Here is a 6,083-nt window from a genome sequence, read left to right as displayed (position 1 = left end):
TAGCATGTAGGCTGCTCAGAAATGTGATGGAAATTGGTAGGAACTCTTCCTCTAGTTGGTAAAATACCAACTTGGTAGATCTCCATTGTGCCATGAGCAGATGCTAATTTAAATGTGTAATAAAGGGATTTTAATATCCAGCAGTAGTGGAGTATTGACTAGAAAGTATCTGTAATTCTACTGGAACCCCGGAGTTCCGGTTAATAGCAGACAGCACAGCTTGCAGCTTCCAACGCAGTGGTGCTGCAAAGGCATATTTGGAAATGCCACTTCTGACATCGGTTGGGAGTGAACATGATTAAGCAGTTGCCCACACTGAGGAAAGATGAGTAACCTCGTCACACCCTCCTCATACTTAAAGCCAATGACTGACTCAGAGCATTGTGTGAGTGCAGAGATTGCCACACTGCCACTGAAGAGTAAAAGACCTGACTTCTGAGGGCAATTTTCTTCTTCCAAGTCATAATTCATACCCCACCCCAACACACATGGAAGATCCTGCATATTCTTTGGCACTGCATTATGGACAGCTGCAGTGCACCCTAAAGTTGAACATAAAGGAATATGAGGGGCAGGGGGTAACTTCCACAAAGGCTAGGTAATGAATTAGCCAGCCAACAAAGAACCTTCTTTCATTTATGATTTAGCTTCCTGACATCTTTGAGAGACAGTAACTACGGAAAAAGAGCCATAATTGATCGTTTCCTCACCTTAATGGGTGTTACTAACATACCTGTTAAATTATTTACATTTGGCAGAAGAAATATATTGAAAAAAATCTATTGGTCTTTAAAAAATGTGTGTGCAGACTTAGTCTCAGACTTTGAAAGATATATAGGTGCTTGACTCCTTCTGAAATCAGTGTGGTCCGTGTGCATAAATATCTTTTAAAATCTGCCTCTTATTAACTCAGTGATTGATCCTGATTCAGCCATCAGAGGCTAGCAGCTGGCATAGAATCACAGAACACTAGAAGGGACCTTAAAGAGGTCATCAAATCCAGTCCCGTGTCCTCATGGCAGGACCAAACACCAACTAGATCTGTTATCAGGGCAATAATTTTTAATGAGGGGGGGCACTCCAAGATTTTGGTAATTGGTCAAGGATCTAGGACAGCAGGTGGGGTGTAGACAAAAGCTTGGGATAAAGGACAGGTGCAGGAAGGAGTGTGGGGGTCTCAGACAGTTTGGATGAAGGAGGGGGTTATGATCTGACGTTTGGGGTGAAGGGGCCAAGAGAGGTTATGGGTACAGGAGAAGATTCTGGCCTGGTGAATGGGGCATAGAAAGGGGTGCAGGGTCTGTAAGGAAGTTGGGGAAGGAATGCAGAGCATTTGGGTGGTGATAAGGTGCACACTCAGGGAGGGGTATGTGTGCTGGAGAGGGGGATACAAGGTCTGGGAGGGAGTTGTGACCTGGATGAAGTGGGGAGACAGAGGGTTTGGGTGATGGCCTAGGGCAGATGGTTGGGGAAAAGAAGGGGTGGGGTGCCAGAAGCAGGGTCTGTCTAGGAGGCACTTACCTAGGCAGCTCCTAGCCCCTAGCCTTGCAGGAACCTGAGATGGGATCCCTGCCTATGTGCTGGGTAGCCGGTTCCATGTGCCTTTGATTGAGCACAGTGAAGGGTAAATAAGGGAGCAAGATGGCTCCATTCACTGACCCCGCCTTCAGCATAATTTCTCAGCTCCTATTGGCTTGAGACTGGCCAATGGGGGCTGGAAGATTTTGATAGGGAGCAGGGATGGTACATGAAACTTTCTCCCTGCCCAGACTGGAGAGCGATTAGCAGGCTGCATTTTAAAGCATCTGCATGAATGATGCAGTGTGGTAAGGGTGCCAGCCAGGCAGCTGTAGGCTAGATCCAGTGGCTCGATGGGCCGGATATAGCCCATTAGCTGCCTCTTGCCCATTCCTGATCTAGCTCATCCCTGATAGATGTTTGTCTAACCTGCTCTTAAATATCTCCAGAGATGGAGATTCCACAACTTACCTCAGCAACTTATTCCTATACTTAACCACCCTGACAGGAAGTTTTTCCTAATGTTCAACCTAAACCTCCCTTGTTGCAATTTAATCTCAGATGCACCAATGATGCCATCTGTGGAAGATTGGTGCCAGTATAAACAGTATAAACCAGCTGAAGTTCATCTTATAGGGATTTGCAACCAGTTTAACTCACTGATTTTGAAAATGTGTATTTATACTAGTACGAAAATACTTTTGAAATAAAGCTGAAGCCTTTGTCCATGTTCTCATCTATACTGTGTCTTCTGGCTCCTGCGTGATGAGAGAAGAACAGCTGTCCTCCAGTGTCTAATTTCCTCTGGTATTTGGCTTCTCCCCTCCCCCGTGCTGTGCCTCAACAGGCAACTAGCACTGGAAAGACACAGTGGGTGAAGTCATTTCTTTAATTGGATCAACTTCTGTTGGTGATTTAAAAAAGACCTGTTGAGCTACACTGTGCTCTTCATCAGGTAACTGGTACAGCATGAACGATCGTTTCTTACCAGAAGTTGGTTCAGTAAAAGATATTTCACTAACCTTGTCTCTGAGGCTGTGTGTACTCGAGCACTTTTGTTGGTAACATTTTGTCAGTCGGGGGTATGGGATAAACACCCCAGACTGACAGTTTCACCAACAAAAGCACTAGTGTACACAACACTGTTGGCAGGAGATGTTCAGTCAGCGTAACTGCCACCGTTTTCTGGGGCGGAGGGGTCTTAAATATACTGGCAGAAGAGCTCTCACCTGCCAGCAGAGACCAACTACACAGGAGACTTTCCTGACGCACAGCTGCAGTGGTACATTTGTGTCACACTAAGGTCTACAGTGCATATATGGCCTTATACCCTGGGATCAACATAACTTACAACAACATTGCAAACAACTATCACTGTTTATTCCACTATTTCCTTATTTACATCAAGCTGGTCTCACCACCACCCCATATTCTGGGACATAGTATCAACCAGCCTGGGGAACGTGCAGGAATACTTTAGTTCAGCAGTTCCCAACTTGCTCCATGACCCATTGAGGGCAGGGAGGTCACATACTGTGGCTTCTTCCTCCATTTCCAGCTGCTTCTGGCATTGGGCAGGTTCTTTGCAAGAAATGCACTGAAGAAGCAGCTGGAAACAGAGAGGGTACCAGCCTTAAAGTCTGTACTGGTATATAACAGGTAGGGAAGTGGTAGGAGCTTCACACAAGGGCTGCAGCTGTCAGCCACCAGCTGGAGAATAATGCCAGGTAAAAGGGAATGTGGCTGCTCCCTTGACATTCCTTCCATGTGCTTGATCAGGGGACAGGCTGCTATCATAGCCTGGGAGGAAACCCTTTCATCACATACCACACAGTGGCAATTCTCAGCAGCCACCCAGTCTGAAGCTCAGTAGAACTTCATTAAAATGACTGTGGGGAGTGTTAATGGACAGCTCTGGCTGAAGAAATAGCAGCTAGAATGGAACAGGCCTCCAAATGGGCCAGATATGACTCAGGGTTGTGTTGGGTTCTGTGTGTTCTGTCCAATGAAGTTTTGGCCTTGCGCAGTGTTTCTGACATCTAAGGCAAACATGAGAAATTTCACCTCTCCCCCTGAGGTGGGATACAACCCTGCAGTCGCATCAGTTGTGCTTATCACGTTTTGCCCACCCCATTCTTTTGGCAGAGCCAATGTGTGTGTCACACCCCTCTGAGGGGGCTTTACACTGGTAGAAGTTGGATATGGAAACGGTGTGAATAAGATTACAAGAACTAGGCTTGTCATCCAACTCACCGGGGAGGCAGGAGTCATTTAACCCTTCCAGTGCTGAAGGGGAGGAGAACTGTCCTCTGTTCTACACACTTATGAACATAAGAACGGCTATTCTGGGTCAGGCCACTTCTGACAGTGGCCAATGCCAGGTGCCCAGGCAGAATGAACAGAACAGGTAACTATCGAGTGATCAAGGCCCTATCATCCACTCCCAGCTTCTGGTAAACAGGCTAAGGCCACTCAGAGCATGGGGCTGCAGAACTTGGGCTCTGAAGAGAATGCTCTCTTCTCTTTCTCCAAGCAAGAATGGGCATGTTCTTGTCCCTCTCTCCAATCATGCCAGAAGGTCCCATGGGTCAACAGATCTATGCTGCCTGTCTGTCTCTTTTTGTCCTCTAGCCTTCATTGCCCGTGCCTAGATATGTACTGTGCTTTCTACCTCTTCTGGAAAGCTCCAGCTGCCATTTCTCACATCTTTCTGGCCTGTGTGGGAAGACATCAGCGGACAGCCGGGAAGCAGGTGATGTCAGCTAGACCTTTCAGAGGCAAACATGCTGGTTACATTCCAGATTCCCAGCACTGTCTCATCAGCCAATCTCTTCCATTCTTTTTGCACATCAGATAACCCCCTTCTCACACCCCTTCCCCCCTCCCCCGACACCCTTCAAAGGCCTGGGAATTATCTGGTTTTCCAAAGAACTAAAATAGCCACTCTGCCATTTAATGACTGATGCATGTGAATATTTCTGATGTTCAGCTGCATTGGAGATGGTGGTTATTACATTACCATATAAAGTCCCCTAAATATGGCAGACAGAATCCCAGGTTAACAGCTGCATTGTGACGATCACAAAATTGATATAGCCTGGCAGTTTTAAATCTAGGCTATTTTTCCAGTTGCCTCTGGTGACTAATAAGGTGGCCTCACCTGGGGGCAGTGCAGTATTGAGTTACCTTAGAAGAGGATGACTGAAAGGAGGCCAGATGATTCAAAACACAAGTTAGCTCATACAAGTTGGCTTGCAATCTTTTAGTCTTTTATGGGAAACCTGGCAGATCTCACATGCTAAGTTGATTGATTCAGGTCAGCTCTTGGGTGTGACTTTGCTAAGCCCTTGCCTACCTAGGAGAAATTAACCACCATCGCTAATCCTATGTGGATGCTATTTAAGAATAGAAGATATTTAATACAGAATAATTACAGGCAGTCCCCGGGTTACGTACAAGATAGGGACTGTAGGTTTGTTCTTAAGTTGAATCTGTATGTAAGTCGGAACTGGCGTCCAGATTCAGACACTGCTGAAACTGACCGCCAGTTCTGACTTACATACAGAATCAACTTAAGAACCCCAGGCGTCCCCAAGTCAGCTGCTGCTGAAACTGATCAGCAGCTGATTCCAGGAAGCCCGGGGCAGAGCAACTCTGCCTGGGGCTTCCTGTAGTCAGCGCTGGTCAGTTTCAGCAGAAGCTGACTCGGGACGCCTGGGGCAGAGCAGCTGGGGTGCTACTGGACCAACCCAGCAGCACCCCATCTGCTCTGCCCCACGTCCTGATTCAGCCGCTGCTGAAACTGACCAGCAGCGGCTGAATCAGGACCTGGGGCAGAGCAGCTGGGGTGCTGCCGGGTTGGTCCAGTAGTGCCCACGGGCGCTGCAGGACCAATCGGCAGTGCCCCAGCTGCTCTGCCCCAGAGTCCAAAACAAAAGCCTGGTCTGCTGGGGGGGGGGGGAGCACACTAGCTGCGCCCCCCCCCCCAGCAGACCAGGGACACGGGGAGCAGAGCCGCAGCGGCAGCGGGGTGCCCCGCCTCTGAGGCTTTGCTCTGGCAAAGCCTCTGAGGCGCGGGACCCCCCGCGGCTGCGGCTTCAGTCAGGGTGCCTGTGGTCTGCTGGGGACCGTCCCCAGCATACCACAGGCACCCGGACTGAAGCCGCAGCCGCGGGGGGTCCCGCGCCTCTGAGGCTTTGCCAGAGCAAAGCCTCAGAGGCGCGGGGAGCCGCCGCTGCTGCCGCTCCAGTCTGGATGCCTGTGGTCAACTGGAGACGGTCCCCAGCAGACCATAGGCACCCGGACTGAAGCCGCAGCCGCGGGGGGGTCCCGCGCCTCTGAGGCTTTGCCAGAGCAAAGCCTCAGAAGCGCGGGAACCCGCCCGGTGCCCCTGGTCTGCTGGAGACGGTCTCCAGCAGACCAGGGGCACCGGAGCAGCTTACAAACGGGGCTTTCTCGCCCCGACTTCCGGGGCGAGAAAGCTCCGTTCGTAAGTGCGGATCCGACGTAAGTCGGATCCGCGTAAGTCGGGGACTGCCTGTACTCCCCTTCCAAAGCAGAATAAT

The sequence above is a fragment of the Pelodiscus sinensis genome, chromosome 1, assembly GCF_052426305.1.
Source record: "Pelodiscus sinensis isolate ZL-2025 chromosome 1, ASM5242630v1, whole genome shotgun sequence".
Taxonomy (NCBI): Eukaryota; Metazoa; Chordata; order Testudines; family Trionychidae; genus Pelodiscus; species Pelodiscus sinensis.
This window is presented reverse-complemented; position numbering follows the sequence as displayed.